Source organism: Lynx rufus, unplaced genomic scaffold (assembly GCF_022079265.1).
Source record: "Lynx rufus isolate CCGP_SWC_20201006 ecotype Redwood Valley unplaced genomic scaffold, mLynRuf1.p SCAF_3, whole genome shotgun sequence".
NCBI classification, from domain to species: Eukaryota; Metazoa; Chordata; class Mammalia; order Carnivora; family Felidae; genus Lynx; species Lynx rufus.
The window spans coordinates 67,649,035-67,667,096 of record NW_025814845.1 but is presented as its reverse complement, the minus strand read 5'-3'; the positions used below and the strand labels follow the sequence as shown (position 1 = coordinate 67,667,096).

Here is an 18,062-nt window from a genome sequence, read left to right as displayed (position 1 = left end):
GCTCTGGACTTCCGCCAGCCTGCATCTAAGCTCTAAGAAGCTCCTCAACCCCTACAAGAGCATTCTCTTTTGTTTCACTTCCCTGAGCCTTTCTTAGCTTTTCCTTTTCTAGGTTCACTGAAAATAACTGCTCTATTATTAGAAGATCCCCAAGATAAAGATAGTAGAAACAAGGCATCACTTGTTGGATGAGTTCATCTTGAGCAGCACTACGTGGCAACACAAAACTAGTTAAGAGACATCGATGCAAAGGTGATTAACTCATAATTCTTATTCATAAGTGGTGTGCCACCTCAGAGTGGACATTAACAAGTATATGCACCTGCAATTCCTAATTCCAATAAAAGGTGGGGAAAGTGGGTAAATGCAATGCTTACACATACAGAAACATACACACACACACACACATACATATGTACAAACACACACATACACTTAATACATACACATGCTCACACACAGGCACACCTTTACTGGTAATTCTGAATCAGATAGGAATTCATTTGTACATGAGCTTATAGAAGAGAGAAAATATATAATGTTGAAAGTATCCAGGAAATCAGTCTCAAAAAGAGTATAAAGTGTAGGATCCTTCGTAAACATCAAAATAATATTTCTTTTAATAGAATTCATCTGGATATGTCTACTTGGGTTTCATAAGGTGATTCGGGAGAGGAAAACATATTGAACATTTAAATGTATGTAAAATTTTAAATAAAATAAACTAGATGTGTGTGGCTGTCGATTTTTATGTTGGCAGCTATAGGAATACCAAATGATAAGTTGGCCACTGGGGGGGCTTTTCCATTTTCTTAGAACATAGAAATATATTTATTCTAGGAATATATTAACAACTACGGAGGAGCAAATTTGAAAATCTTTTTCAAAGATTTTGAAAATCCAATATAGGAGCTGAGAGCTTGGTCAAGGCTCAATCTTTATTTCATAGCAAGTGTCTGAGCAAGCAAGATTTCTTGCATATCAGATTTAATTTTCTGTTCATTTTGCTTCCATAATGAAGATGAAAAAAGTTCCTGCATGCATAGTCAATCTCCATTTTCACCAATATGAACCCCCCATCAGAACTTTAACTTTCTTCTTATTTAAAATAAAAATAATAAAAATATCTCCCTGATTCCTGAAGGATAGAGTGAGGGAAATCTGCCTTGGATATGGGCTCCTGTTTAAATATAGATCACAAATTTTATGTAGTTCAACCACATCTCCCTTATCTCTCCCTTTATGAAATGGCTACAAATCAATCTATTATTGACTTCTAATGATGCTTATAACTTTAATACTCTATATTAAGCACTCAAAAATCTCAAATGTTAGTAATGATGCAACTTGGAGTTGTTTTATTTATGGTAAAATATAGGGTCAGTATGGTGATTTTTATGACACTATAATCTTCTATAGATCTTCTGAGCCTTCAGCTCATGTTAGTTTGTAGTGCCAAGATTAGAATGGTTCAAAATTTAAGGAGCACCAAAATAATCACTAATTGAGATAAATGCTATTTTAATAATATATTTAAAAAGACAAATTAATATAAAAATTCATAATGAGAAAAACATCAAAATAAATATCCTGGCCCGTTAGTGGAAATATTGTCAACTCCCAACTAGTATGTTCTTTCCAAACCCCCATTTCTTCTAAGTAAGCACACTCCCTGCCTTCCAGATGACATGGTTGTCACTATTTACCCAACTATGAGATACAACACAGAATGATATAAGCAACTTCCTTATATGAATAATGTGTTTTACTATGCTGGACAAATCTATAATGTGTACTTTATATGCTAGTAGTGGTTGCCATAATTCTGAAATATTTGTGGTAGGCTTTCACTATCTTTCTTTTGTAAGAAAAATGAAAAAAAAAAGCAAGCCTGTATATCTCTCTTTATTATAAGCCTCCTGCATATAAAACAGCTCCTGGACTAAATAATGTCTTTACTCTCTAGCACCAGGTTAAATACAGCTTAGCAGTGACCTTGGTGCCAAGATGAAATAAGCCGATGACCTCATTTCAGCTCCTTCCTGGCAGATGTCCAGTGTACTAATTGGCACCCAGGTGACAGCATTATGAAGCCAACCAAGGTGAATCAAATGTGAAAAGTAATCCATATACACAATTTCAGATCATCTACATACATGAAACCAGGAATATTAAGTTTTATTTTGTTTTGCTTCACTACTTAGGAGGGGGATACTCACAGTCCTGCTATCATTATAATTTAGCATAAAATGCTCTTTGTGTGTATTTAGAAACAAGGGGCAACAATGCGCTCGTGCACAACATAAGCTCAGGAAGAAGACCAACGTTCAAAGGAAACCAAATGCAAGGGGATCTTCTCTCCACACAGAACACATGGAAGCCTGGCTCTCCATTTATCTGTTCACATTTTCAGGGAATTTCACTGAGTGAAGAGCACAGAGGTAATTTCTAAAAGGGAAGAAAGAATTAGAACAAGAGAGGATGGGGCAGACAAAGGAAGAAAAATGGGGAGAGAGTGAGAAGTGTGAATATAGACATAGTATGTAAAATTCCATTATTACAACTTTATTTTTTTAATCACTCCAAGCAACAGATAATTTTTTTCTATAAGTATAAAAGAATTTGAAGAAAATTTCTTTTACCCAAATGAAATCATGCTCATAAAGTATCTAGTTTAGAGACTAGCCCATAAGACCTGAAAACATGCTAGCTAACAAACTGCGTTCCTTTTTCCTCCTTTCTGGAAGGTAAAACTAGTGATTCTTTGCCTTCCTTTTTTGATAATATTTTCCAGTGCTATGGAAATGACTCCTTCCTTAGAATTGTGACTGAATCTCTATCTTTAGACCCAGAATGTCTCTAATATTTTTCCTATGGAAGAAAAATGTAAATTAAATATAATCCAAACCTCTTTGAGGATATTACATTAAATTAAAAAGAAAAAAAAAACACAAGTAACTCATTTTCACAAAGTCTCTGTCCCTCCTGAGTATAATTTTAGGTCTGTTTCTACAACTAAAGATAACAACTAAGCATTTATAGTTCCTTTTTTTTTTTTTTTTTTTTTTTTTACCAATCCATTTTTAAAAGTCTTGTGATGTGAAAAGATCACTCACCAGCAAAGTGCATTTGCTTACAAACTTCAGTTCAGCAGATACTTAATAATACGGTAATAAGAGAACTTTTAGTAGTTTACTTCAGAGAGATCTATTATTCCTTTCAGGGAATTATCACCTAAAACACTGAAATCATTTTCCTTTATTGATTGATTGATTGATTGATTTCTTCCTAATCCTTTCATGCAATAAGAACATAAATCATACAAAAATAATGTGACTCTTTAGTATTTCATTTTTAGATGCCATATTAGGTAATCAAAACATTCCATTTATAGGTCTCAAAAAAGAAAAAGTAATTCTCAATGGCCTTGAAAGTTGCACATTCTCAAAGCTGTCATAATGATATTGCATTTAAAAGCAGTACTGATGTAAATAACAATTTGGACCTTGTCAAATTTTATTTAGTAGAATTTCTCAAAGACATTCTGGAGAAAATAGGTTTTATGGTCTAGTAAAAGATAATGTGATGAAAATATCATCCAGGATCAATTACATTGGAGAAAGCATAGGTTAAGTCCAGTTAAACAGGATTTCTTCTCTTCAGGACTTCTGAGTCTTAAAAAGTTAGAAATGTTCTAGAAAACTCCAGGAAAAGATAATATGCAAAGGATTCCTTACACACTTGATTATGGAAACTTTTCTTTGCAAATTATCTCAAGGGATTTGCATTTTATGGAATATACCTTTGCTTCTTAATGTCAGTCACTATATTGTACTGATGTTTGGAGCACACATAAAATCTGGAGAGTGTTTTAAACAATTGGGGTTGCCTGGGCCATATTCAGATCAAGTGAATCAGAATCGCTGGGGACACAGCCTAGAAATTCATATATATATTTTTAAGTTTATTTATTTTGAAAGAGACAGAGACAGCGTGAGTGGGGGAGGGGTAGAGAGAGGGAGAGAGACTGAGAGAAAGAGAGAAAGACAGAATCTCAATCAGGCTCCACACTGCCAGCACAGAGCTTGACGCAGGGCTCGAACTCACGAAACTGTGAGATCATGACTTGAGCCTAAACCAAGAGTTGGACACTCAACAACTGAGCCACCCAGGTGCCCAGAAATTCATAATTTTAAAGGAGTTCCTAAAGTAATTTTGATGTTTTAAACACCCTAGTTTGCCCCCTAGTTTGTGTATTTGTGTGTTTTAAAGAATGCTCCAGACTAAGCAGTTTTAAGCCTTGAAGTTGTACATTGCATTAGCTTCTTCACATTATCAACAGTGGAAATTTTCAAGCATATCTCTTTATGTGGTAAATTTTGTATAACTAATATTTACTGAATAAGCCATCTGATATCACTACTTTTGGAAAGAATACACCAAAATGTGACTGCTATACAAAAGAAGAATCTTGAGGCGAACAAACTAGAAGATTTGTAATAAAAAAAATTAAAAGCCTGATTTTTTTTTGTTGTTCAGGATGCTTTTTTTTTTTAATTTTAGTTAGTTAACATACAGTGCAATATTGGCTTCAGAAATAGAATTCAGTGATTCATCACTTACATACAACACTCAGTGCTCATCACAAGTGTTCTCCTTAATGCCCATCACCCATCTAGCCCATCTCCAACCTACCTCCCTCCATCAACCCTCAGTTTGTTCTCTGTAGTTAAGAGTCTCTTGGGTTTCTAAAAGCCCATTTTAAATTGCAATAGCTTAGGGGCAGTAAAATCAAATCTAATACACACCAGTGCTCCTAGCATTGCCACAGTTGCAGCATATATCAGAAGATTTTTAGATTTTAGATGCTTTGACCAAAGACCAAAGTGTTCAGTTAATTAGAAAAAAAATTTGACCTTGCTCCCCTTTCTCACATGGAGTATAAAAGTGCACAAAAAAGTGCATTTTTTCTTATGTAAGAAAAAAATGAAACACAATGTTTTTGATCTTTTCAATAAATCAGAAGGAGATATATTTTCAATAAATCTCAATTACATCCTCAGTTGATTATTCTTAAAGCATTCATGAAAATAACCTGTTTACTGGAGAAAACAAACAAACTGGGATACAGGATAAGACAGTTAAACTCCTCATCAAAGCCCAGATCAGTTCAACTAGAAAATTTTAAGTTTTCAACAATTTCAAAACTCTGGTCACATTTGATTGGGTTTGTTTGCATTCTGTTTTAGACAGTACTGATGGACTTTTTAAAAACAGGTTTGTGACCCAGCCCAAGGGGAACAGGTTACAAATAAAAGACAACCTATGATTACCAGACCATGATTGCCAGAGCATGGAGGTTTTATTTTCTTCTCTCAGCCAACCTTAAAAATGAATGGACAGTCAAAGCTGGTAGGTTATTTGAGACACAGAACTATGGTGTTGTATCAACCTACATCAGAATGTAGAAGTGTGAAGGCACTAGATCCACTCACTGTGACCATTTGGAAACAAAGCTTCCTGGGAAAGAAGATACCAGAATCTCGAAATGAGACAGACAGTAGGTTTCAATAGTTAACCCTGTGCACTGAGTTTACGGAGATTTTAAATATCTTTGGGAGTCTCCACAACAACAGAAGTGTTACATATTAAAAAGGTCCTGAAGAATAGGGTTCAGTCAATATAACCCAAATGGCATTTATAGTTTGGTAAATAGATTATCAACAGAATAAACCATCTCCTCTGGTTAGTAAGACTAAAATAAATATTTACTTCTTGTTTGGCAAACAAATTAGCTGCAAGCTGAACGTTCTTTTTTTTTTTTTTTTTGAACGTTCTTGAAAGAGCAGTACTACATGAAAGTTGTTAAAGCAACCAGTAAGTTATTTGGCTTAATTACTTTCCCAGATATGTTCTCAAGTTCCTTGCTGAGTAAATAAAATGCATCTCTCAAGAAGGCAAACTATCCCCTAACAAATGTTCTTGATCCTAGTCAAGTTTTCAACATGCTATTATGTTTAGGATTCTAAAACACTGTGTAAAAATCTGCTTACCTATCAAATGTTCTATTATGTCTACTACATCCACTGTACCTAGTCTACTATATGATAGGTAATTGGACCATGAGGAAGGGGATTGTATGGTTCCAAGGTTCTTGTCAGTTATATTTTTTGCTCCTTGGTTTTCCATAATGGATCGTGACAAGAAAAAAAATCACCATAACTTTCTGAATACTTTGCTTTTAATATGAGGGAGTAACAGTAAGTTAAAATGAAGGCAGATCTTTGTGACATGAAAAAAAAATCTTTGATTGGTGTGCATCTTGGACTGGTAAATCATTTATTTTCCCATGTTTTTCCAATATATTTCTAGTGCCAAAAATAAATTAGAAAGTATGACCTCCATAGAAGTTCAGTAATTTGCCCTGAAAAGATTTCTTTTGCTCAAGAGAAAATAAGGTGACTGCACTCAGCAAGTTAAAGTATGCATCAACAGTGACAGGTTAACTTTGCCTTTAAGAATGTAGGGCAGGTTTCCAACTGAGAGCGTGTATTGTGAATGCAAACAAAAGAGAAGAACAATAGTTATTGTATACCCTCCCCATGCCAAGCCACGTGCTTGGCATTTCCACACACTTCATTTAATTCTCACAATAACACTGTAATGTATATCTTATAATGTCTATTATACAGATGAGATGACAGGTTTATAAATACTGACTACTTGACTGACATCCAAGTCACTTGTCTCTAGACAAGACACTGACAGTCACTGCGCTCAATTTTCTCAATAAATGAGAATAAGACTATTCTTCATGGCTTCATTGTTTTAAATAAGTGACAGTTACATGAAAAGGTCCACATAACCTTGGGTTTGCTCCTGGTAATGGTAATAATTAACAAGAACACATTTCAAGGAAGGCAACTTAATTTTGTTTCAGACCACATGTTACTTTGGCTTCTCCAACTCAACCACTCTGAATATCACAAAGTCTCCCTTTACTATTGTTGCCCCATTCCTGACCTTTCCTTCTTCCTTCCCAAGCACAAAAGTGCTACCAGCTACCAACTTCCACTCATAATTCCTCTCTCTGTAGCCAATTACTTGTATGCTTTAATCTTTCTTGTTCCTAAAAATGTAATAGGTAATCTAGGGGGAAAAAGAGATGAAGATGAAGAAAACTTGGGAAATGTATATAACACTATATCCCCCCCCACCCAAGAGATGCACCATGTCATAATGTACATCAGCATATTAAAAAATTGTCATATGCTGGCATTTTCTAAGTCTAAATGATCTGAAAACATTTATTCCTTACCTTAATTATGGACAAATGATCTGAGGGACTCAGTCTCACTAATACTAATATTTTGTATTATACATATATAAAGGTTTCAAATCTGTTGACACCGAAAAGTCTTACATTACCAGTAAGACCATAACATACACGCATTTGAATATCACCACCAAACTCTCCTTAGATGACTTGGTAGGGAGATATGTGTTTAAGTAATTCAATCATCATATTTTTGTATCAGCACAACATACTGTGTGTAGAAAGTTGAGAGTCATGTAGGAACTATCGTTGTTCCTCTTTGGAGCAAAATCTACTGTACTTTCATAGGGGATTAGCAACATCTTTACCCTGACTTCTCCCAAGAAGATAAACGACCCCTATGAGGCCAGCAGGATTACTCATGGAAGTTAAAAATGAAGTTATAGACAAAGTTTTGCCAAATATGGTGAGAAGAATAAAAGAGAAAAAAAAAGAAACAGGACAATAAAGAGAGATGAAGATAGATTGAATCTTGAGATTAGCTGTATGCCATAAAAAAAATAGACTAATTCTAGAGTACTTACTCTGAAGTTTATGGATAAGGAAAATTCTATATACCTCAGCATATATCTAAATATAGGACACAGAAGTTCTGCAGTCTTAAAATAATAAAAAATAATTTACAAGGTTTTTTTTCACTATTTTTTATCTCACCAATGCATTGGATAACCAATGTTCTCTATTTCCTTCTGTAAAACAGGTTTATTGTTACTCATAGCACCCTAAATTTTGTGTCTAATTTCTTTCTCATATGGTTGCTCAATTCTACTCTCACCAGCTTGGTAAGATGTGTTTGTTGCCAAACCCAGTTGTGTAAGTTATATTTGTTACAAATGCCATTAAAAGTCATTCAGTCAAGAAACTTGCAGGACTTGCTGTATGCGAACATTTCCCAAACTTAATTGATCTGAAAACATTTAGTACCTCCCAATACCTATGGACAAATGGTCAAAAGAACTTCATTTCATAAATATTATTTTGTGTGTGTACAATATTAAGTGTCCAAATGTGGATGTGAGAACAAAGAGAGATACTTCTCCAAGAAGGTAGTTTAATGCTTTGCTATACAGAATTTACACAAAATAAAATTACTATTAAATAAGATATGGACAAAACAACAACAATTATTGGTTTAAAAAATCATATCTTATATGTCAATGTTTACAGATGACATGACACTACATCTAGGAAACCCTAAAGACTTCACCAAAAATTACTAGAGTGATAAATGAACTCAGTAAAGTTGCAGAATACAAAATTAATATACAGAAATCTGTTGTATTTATATACACTAATAACAAAGTAGCAAAAAAAGAAATTAAGAAAATAAACCCATGCATCAAAAAGAATAAAATACCTAGGAATAAACTTAACCAAAGAGGTGAAAGGCCTATACTTTGAAAACCATGAGACACTGATGAAAGAAAATGAAGCTGGAACAAATGAAAAGATTTACATGCTCACAGATTGGAAGAATTAATATGCCCACACTACCCAAAGCAATTTACAGATTCAATGAAATCCCTATTAAAATACCAATGACATTTTTCACAGAACTAGAACAAATAATCCTAAAATTTGTACAAAACCACAAAACCCTTGAATAGCTAAAGCAATCTTGAGAAAGAAGAACAAAGCTGGAAGTATCATAATCCCAGATTTCAAGATATACTCTAAAGCTATAGTAATCAAAACATTATGGTACTGGCACAAAATAGATGGCTAGATCAACAGAATAGGACAGAGGGCCCAGAAATAAACCCACACATATATGGTCAATTACTCTGTGACAAAGGAAGCAAAAATATACAATGGGGGAAAAAGACAGTCCTTTTAAAAAATGATGTTGGGAAAACTGGACAGCTACATGCAAAAGCATGAAACTGGACCACTTTCTCACACCATACACAAAAATAAACTCAAAATGGATTAAAGACCTAAATGTGAAACTTGAAATCATAGAAATCCTAAAAGAAAACACAGGCAGTAATCTCTTAGACATCAGCCTTAGCAATTTATGGATACGTCTTCCCAAGCAAGGGAAACAAAAGGAAAAATAAACCATTGGGACTACATCAAAATGAAAAGCTTTACCACAGCAAAGGAAACCATCAACAAACCAAAAAGGCAACTTCCTGAATGGGAGAAGATATTTTCAAATGACACATCCATTAAGAGGCTAGTATCCAAAATACATAAAAAACTTACATGACTCAACACCAAAAAAAAAAAAAAACAAAAAAACTAACAGTCCAATTAAAAAACAGGCAGAGGACAAGAATAGACGTTTTTCCAAATACATACAGATGGCCAACAGACACACAAAAAGATGCTCAACATCACTCATCATTGGAGAAATGAAAATTAAAACCACAATTAACTATCACCTCACACCAGCCAGAATGGGTAGAATATCAAAACAAGAAATAAAAAATATTGGTGAGGATGAAGACAAAAGGAAACCCTCATGCACTGTTGGTGGGAATTTAAATTAGTGCAGCCACTGTGGAAAACAGTATGGAGGTTCCTCAAAAATTAAAAATGGAAATACCGTATTACCCAATAACTCCACTACTGGGCATTTACCCAAAGAAAAAAGGCATTTACCCTAAGAAAAAAGGTAAATTTGGGCATTTACCCAAAGAAAAAAGGTATATGCTAACTCAAAAAGATACATGACTCCTATGTTTATCACAGTGTTATTTACAATAGCCAAGATATGGAAACAACCTAGTGTCTACTAATAAATGAATACATAAAGAAGATGGGGCATGCATATATACATAATGGAATATTAGTCATAAAAAGGAACGCGATCTTTACCATTTGTGACAACAGGGTTGGACCTAGATGGTATTATGCTAAGTGAAATAAGTCTAATAGTGAAAGACAAATTGATATGATTTCATGATTATGTGGGATCTAAAAAACAAAACAAACAAATGAATAAACAGACTTTAAATACAGAGAAAAAACTGGTGGCTTCCAGAAGAGAGGTGGGTGAGAGGATAAGCAAAATAGTTAAGAGGATTAAGAGGTATAAACTTCTAGTTATAAAATATATAAGTCATGGAGATATACAGTACAGCATAGGGACTATAGTCAGTAAGATTGTAATAATGTATGGTGACAGATGGTGATTACACACATACATACACCCAAAAAACATAACTCAATATAGTTGGCTTTAAAAACAAATAATAACAATCTAGAAGGATTCTGAGATTACAGTTTACAAATGTACTTTGTATAAATGAATCTGGAAATTACAAGTGGTAAATTATAGGAGCAACTTGCAAAGATAAGGAGAACACCAATCATTTGACTCCTCCTCAAAGAAAATAACCTGATTTCACATCCAAATCAACAAAGGCATTTACACTTAAATGTTTTAAATTGATAAAATAAAGTCTATATTATACATGTACTATTTCATAGCTCCCTGTTTTCACCAAAATTTTAAGTGGACCAATTAATTGAACATCTACAGTCCAAATGTGGTAAAGATGGCTGCAGTTGATGCTATACAAATTTATTTTGTGCGTATCTGTCTTTTTTTCTAGAAGAAGTTGTCCTTTTCTGCCATTGCAAGAGAAAAATCAACAGTGTGGAGTTCAAACATAAGTGGGGTTTGGAAGATTGATTTTGTTCAATATAAAGGCATCAGGCCTGGAAGTCCAGCCTCAGCATTTTTGGGCCCCAGGGGAATCTCATGACCTTGTGAAGCAAGGAACACTTTCTTCTGTTTGAAGAACATATAAGTATTAGAAATAATCTTCAGGATAAGGCAAATTTAAATTCTGCACATTACTTAGTTTTGCATGTAAATGCATGTTAACTGTGCTTGCTGCATACTCCATTCCTACCCAAACTCTCTCAAAATGATCAGCCAATGCTGCTGAATCCATTCTGAATAGTTCAGAGAAGAAAATATACTGACAGAAAGGAAGGTAAATTGTAAGTATGTAGATCAGCAGATAGACATCGTGAAACAGCATTGTAGACAAGCATATTAACTTTTGTATTCAATAATTTCTATGACTACTCCAATTTTGCTTTAGACTACAGGTTGACAGCATAAACATTTTAATATACACATTCTTTTTGTTCTTGTGGTTTCTTGGTTATGGTAGCCATTTTAATGTTGTAAAACATAGTAGACATTACTACATTAATATTTTTATGATTTTAATTATTCTGTGGATATCCTTATTATCTGAGGTGCATCCTGTTTTTAAAATAACATTTTGATGGGGGCACCTGAGTGGCTCAGTCAGTTAAGCAGCTGACTCTTGATTCCATGTCAGGTCATGATCCATTGGTTTGTGAGATCGAGTTCCAAATCGGGCTCCACGTTGACAGTGAGGAGCTGGCTTGGGATTCTCTCTCTCCCTCTGTCTCTGCCCCTCTTCCTCTCATGTGAGCACGCACTCTCCCTCTCTCTCTCTCTCAAAATAAATAAATAAACTTAAAAAAATAACATCTTGATGGATATGGACTACTTTTAAATAGTAGTATATATTACAAATGAAAATACTGAAGTTCAGGGATGTTTTGGGATTTGGGACAGCATTGAAAAGAAGCTACACTTTTAATTTACTGTTTGGTTTAAATTTAGTTTCACCTGGGAGTTGACCAGATACTATCTCAAAGTTTATTTTGTCTCCAGAATTTATTATTTTTTTGTCACATAATATTATTTTTGCCTTATGTCTTTACCACTGGATATTATCTTAATAGTCCTTCACCTTAAAAAAACATAACAAGACACTTCTGTGTCTTCTTTTTCCTTATTGATTCGGCTCCTGCATAATAGTCAAATAAACAGTAAAAACAAGAAATAGTGACCTCTGGAAGTCTGTGAATAAAGCAAATATAGGAACTGAAATTCCCACTGCATAGTGCTGGCAACACAGACAAAGTCATTTACTGATTAACTGACCTTGTCCCATATGCAAGGGACTTAAAAATCTATTTTGGTTACCAATACGGTTTTGTTCTCTTCTTACTTGCATTCTGTAAATCATTTCAAGCTATCTGTCTAGTATAGAAAAAAATTCCCCCCCCCAAATTTTTTTTTTCTTTACAAAACTGGAGTTTCCCAAAATGAAGCAAAGAGTTTTAACATTAAATACATTTACCGGTAAGCTTGTGCTTAAAAAATTCCCAGAAAAGTTGCGCGATTAATTTTTTTAAAATTTATTTTGAGAGAGAGAAGGCAGGAGAAGCAGAGAGAGAGAGAGAGAGAGAGAGAGAGAGACAGGGAGAGGGAGAGAATCCCTAGCAGGCTCCATACTGTCAGCGCAGAGCTGGATTTGAGGCTTGAACTCACGAACCATGAGATCATAACCTGAGCCGAAATCGAGAGTTGGATGTTTAACCTACTGATTCACCCAGGTGTCTCATAATTATTTTTTTTAATGCAGGATTCAACAGTTACACCCTGAGCCATTAAAAAAACAGGCACATATTAAATCCCTATACTCTAATTGGAATAACTAACATTTTTCTGGATGTTTGTATTTTCTTAAGAGAAGTAGAAAACCAACAAGTTCCCAGCTCTGCCTACTGTTCAACTATCCTGGTTTGATATGTTTTTGAAAGTCCATCAGTCTTTTATTCACATTCACATCCTGACATTCTTTTTTTGAATGATTTACCAAATGCATCTTTAAATTTTACACGCATCTTAGACTAACTGTGCTCAGAAAGGGCATCTCATCAGTGGCCGGCTGAGGCAGTCATCTTGTTTCTTAATCAATGAAGAGTGAGCAGCCATGTGGATATAAATATATATCTAATAAAAGGGTATGCGAACCTTTAGGCACGGAGCTGCTAGTGGTCTGTGTAAAGGGCCAAGGAATAAAATGCTGATGTCAATTCAAGCAAATGATGTGGAAGTTTTATCAGATAGCCCTGTGTGCAGCAGTCATGTACCACTGGGAAATTGCTGAAACTCCTTGAGTCTACCTTCTCCAAGTGTGAGCTGGAGATGGCTTTTTTTCTACTTACAGTTCTTCAAACAAGAGTATAATATAATTTACTCAACAACAAAAAACAAATACAACAGCCATAATAATAGTTAATAAGAAAATATTTTGAGGAAGACAGTAGTAATTTAACATTTTTTGGACATAATTTTATTTAGTGACCTTTCCACAAAATGAAACAAAACAAAACAACAAAACCATTTCATCCCACAAGCCCCTCCCCCCAACAATAAACAAAAAAAATCTACTCCCATAAAAAATGTGGGTGGTAAATTGCTTTAGAGGCAAAATGTTGTATGCCTGCTCCATCTTTACCCCCACCTCAACCCACAGTGAACATACACACACATACACAAGACTATCCTCACTTGTCTTGCTCTGCCTATCAATTTGACTGCTCATCAAGTTGAAGTAAAAAGCAGGAAAATTAGAAAAATATAGGAAGAAGAATAGTGATGAGAAAATATCATAAAGAATGAGGGAGATGAATGAGAAAGAACAAGGCAGATAAAGGAATGAAAAAGACAGATGAGAGCCACAGAGAGAGAGAGGAGACGGGAAAAGCTGCGCCTTAGTGTTAATATTGATGATAATGTTAATTCATATATAGGGACCCACAAAATGGCAGCCTCCCCAGTGGCTCAGCCCACATCACAAATCTAAACCTAAGTCAGCCTGCACTTATAGGAAACACCTCACTGTGGAGGAAATCTGATACCATTCATAATTCTACAACGCAGCTTTAGCTAGCTTACCTTACTTACCTTAGAAAACAGGACTGCCAGCCTTATAAGGAAATCCCTGACCCCCAAGCCAATCACACCCTGTTTCCCCAGCATGGTTTCTATTGTTCTGTAAAACTTACTCTTCCCTTAGGAAGAGATCTCTACTGCTTGTAGGCAATGTATTCCCCTAATCCATGGTTTGTTTGCCCTCGAATAAAAAAATATCAATTTCATCACCAAATTGTTTTAGTTGTATCATTTGACATTGGTTAATCATCCTTTTGAATTCCCTGTGAAATACTGTCTTCAGTTCTTTAGATATTTGTATCCTGGTAAATTATCTGATTTGTATTATAAAATCAGTTACTTCTTCTTTTAAAGTAGGAATAATAATATTGCTATATAATTCTTTAATGTTGGCCTGTAGACAGACGACTGAACGTGATAATATCTTGGCGTCACGTTTACCACTATGATCAATAATCATAGTGGAAGGAAAGCTGGTACACATATACATTACTTAAATAAATTCCCAATACAGCATAGATTAAAAACAGAAAAAGTCAACAAGCAACAATAAAAGAAACCACCCTATTCATATGAAATATATAGAGTGACTTTTCCTCACATTTGTTTTTTGACTTAATATTTACTTCAAGTGGGTAGTAATTCTGCCTGAAAACTGATCAATGTTCACACTAGCATTCAGACTGACAGCATGGTGGAGCTGAGATTTGTTTGATGTGTCATCTGACAGCCTTTCAAGAAAGAACTCATCCTGTGGGAAGAGAGACTGAGAGAGCCACGTCTGTCCTGTGGGAATGGGTCATTTTTGAAGAAGGGAAAGAGATCACGTGGTATAGTGCACACTGCCCTTTACCTGTATTGTCCTCACTATGATAAATAGGCAACGCCAAAGGTGAAAGCGTTTCAATAAAGACAGGACAAAATCTAAAATAGAGTTTTTTTCTTTTTTTAAAAATGTATTTATTTTGAAAGAGAGAGAGAGACAGCAATCAGGGGAGGGGCGGAGAGAGAGATAATGCCACGCCTGTCCCGCACTGTCAGCCAGGAGCCCAACATGGGGCTCAATCCTACAAACCATGAGATTATGACCTGAGCCCAAACCAAGAGTCACATGTAACCAAATAAGCCACCCAGATGCCCCTAAAATAGATTTTTAAACCAAACTTTATGAAAGGTTTTGAGAGTTCAAAGAAGCTTCAAGTATAGCCAGCACTCACAGGGTAAAAAGTGTTCATCTACTGCTGGGGCATGCTAGGCCATGAAAAAGATATAATATCTTGAGCAGCAATCCAGATCAATCTGTATTTGAATCAAGAAATGATGAGGCACCTGGGTGGCTCAGTCAGTTAAGTGCCTGACTTTGGCTAAGGTCATGATCTCATCATGATTCATGGCTTCAAGCCCTATGTCAGTCTCTGTGCTGACAGCTCAGAGACTGCAGGCTGCTTGGATTCTGTGTCCTCCTCTCTCTCTGTCCTTCCCTGCTCACATTCTGTCTTTCTCCCTCTCTCTCAAAAATAAACATTAAAAAAATTTTTAAGAAGAAATGAGAAGACATTGCATTTAAGTGGCATTCAAAAGAGATCCTTAGAGTGGAAGCAATGACAATTGCAATATTGGAATCTGAGAGGACAATTGAAAGCATGAAACACTGCTGGGCCTCTGAGCATCTGTATAGGAGGAAGTAGTAAAGGGGCAAGACACCTTGGGAGAGAGGAGCTTTAGCCCAAATCTCCCCAATAAACAAACAATTAAATGAATGCATGGTGCTTGCTAAGCAAATAAAACTTTAAGAAGAGTAATCTAGCACCCCTTTGTGGATACATTTTACCTATGAGCCACTTCTACAAAATTCAGTGAAACAATGTTAGAGAGACCAGAAGACTAGAATTCCCAGCATGCAGTTGGGGGAGAGGGATTTAAATAACCATTGTTTTCTTGGTAGGACGTGGCCCCGAGAGAAACAGATGGAAGTTTCTTCAAGACTGAGGGAGAAAATTCTTTTAAAAAGGACAATAATAAGCAAGTAATTAAATACTAACAGTAAACCTTAAAAAGGTAATATTAACCTGACAATTGCATAATGCTGTTGGTAACCCAATGTCAACAAAATAAACTGCAGCAAACACTTCTGTTATATTTGTACCACTTCATTAAAACTTAGTAAGTTGGCTGAAATATCCCACCAAATACTCCAATTATTTAGCTATACCTGATGTCAAGAAGTATGTGCTTAGGAGTGGGGGCTCTTTCTGTTCTTGCATTTTTATTTCAATAAAATATTATGCTTATGGATTTAGTCACAGAAGCCATTAACTTTATATTGAAATACTCTCTACCATGGAATTAAGGTAATTGATCACTACATACTGTGAGATCTACATACAACCTCTGGAAGAGAGAAATGACCTATAAATCTTTCAGACAGGTTTTGGGAACTGGCATTAAATTTCCATATTATCAGGCAGGCAGCCTAGAAACAATAGCAAAATGCTAAGAAATAAGATGCGAATGTCCCAGCACTAAGCTTTTTGAGGCTGATTTGTTGATCGTTAGTCTTCCATATGCCACTTAAGCAATTCCCATCTAATATTCTTCATACACTGTACTATTTGTGCCTAGAATCATCTCGGATTTCAAAAGTGATACAGATAGAAGTCAGGCTGGATAAATATTAAGGAATTTGAAATTAGAAATATGAATTCTGCCATAAACCTGATATAGATCACCCATATCGGAGTTGCTAAACACACACACACACACACCACACCACACACACACACACACACACACACACCACACCACACACACACACACACACACACACACACACACGGAGAGGGAGGGAGAGAGGGAGGGAGGGAGAGAGAGAGAGAGAGAGAGAGAGAGAGAGGGAGAAATCTCCCCTACAAAGATTTTTTTCCCAGGAAAACAAACAGAAAAGAATGAAAAAAAAAAACAAAAAACAAAAAACAAAAAAACAGCTGCTCAGAGTTCATGGGATGAATTCCATGGTCATTTGCATGTGTCTTTCTGAATGTCCTGTTGGCTGGAGCCCAGGTGATATTCTTTGAAATAAATGCTTTTAACATGAGAAACTAGTCAGAGCATGAAGAAATTTCCATGGGCTGTGCCAGTTCTGGTTCTAAACTCACCAATGTAAAATTCTCCATGGAGAGCTACAGAAGCTGGCAGCAATAAATGAACAAATTATGTCCTATATTTTGAGCAAATTATGTCCTATATTTTGATTCTTTACCAATTCTCTGTTTTGTCTCCTGCCTGTAAACATTTTAATGAATAATGTGGGGTTTGGTCATCAGTTGTCAAATTCCTAAGTGATTCAACTTTGCATAGAGTTGACACAGAAAGATAAGCAAAATTTCCACCATCAGTCACGCTGTCTGATGTGGATGAGCCTGTTGAGCCTTCAAAGACCAACAGAAGAATGCTGGTCATAGAGGAAGAAAAGGAAAAGAGAGTGAACTATATATATTTTCCATGAAACCTCTTGTCACTTTTCTGGCTGTTTTTCCTCATTCTACTCTTTTGGTACATATTCCTCTATCTTCTCCATAAATAGTGACCTCTTTTTGTGTGAGCCTCTTTCTGATCTCATTTGTTACTGTAAACCTGACTATTAACCCTGTGATGGTTCTTAATTTTCCATCTACAGCTCTCATGTAAACAACAGATGTACTATATTGACTCCAAACACAGAACATCCCTAAATAAGAATCATCAATTTCACTCCAAACTTGCGTTTCTTCTTGCCTTTCTTATCTTGTTTGGAAGTTACTCTAGTCCCATTGTACAATTCTTTAATCTCCCTGCTGAGGCCCAGACCTAATCAGTCACTTAGTCTTGTTAATCCTACCTCCAGAATCTCTTTCCAGTTCACACCTCTCACAAACTGAGTCCCTCTGCCCTAGCTCAGGCTGTCAGTATCTCTCACCTAGATGTCTACAACTGTCTCTTCACAGT

General features: G+C 35.4%; 1 protein-coding gene across 1 annotated transcript in view; it reads right to left on the bottom strand.

The window, feature by feature from the left end:
* Nucleotides 1–18,062, bottom strand: part of ARHGAP24 (Rho GTPase activating protein 24) — a 512,790-nt gene that overhangs the window by 88,939 nt on the left and 405,789 nt on the right. The window lies entirely within an intron of this gene.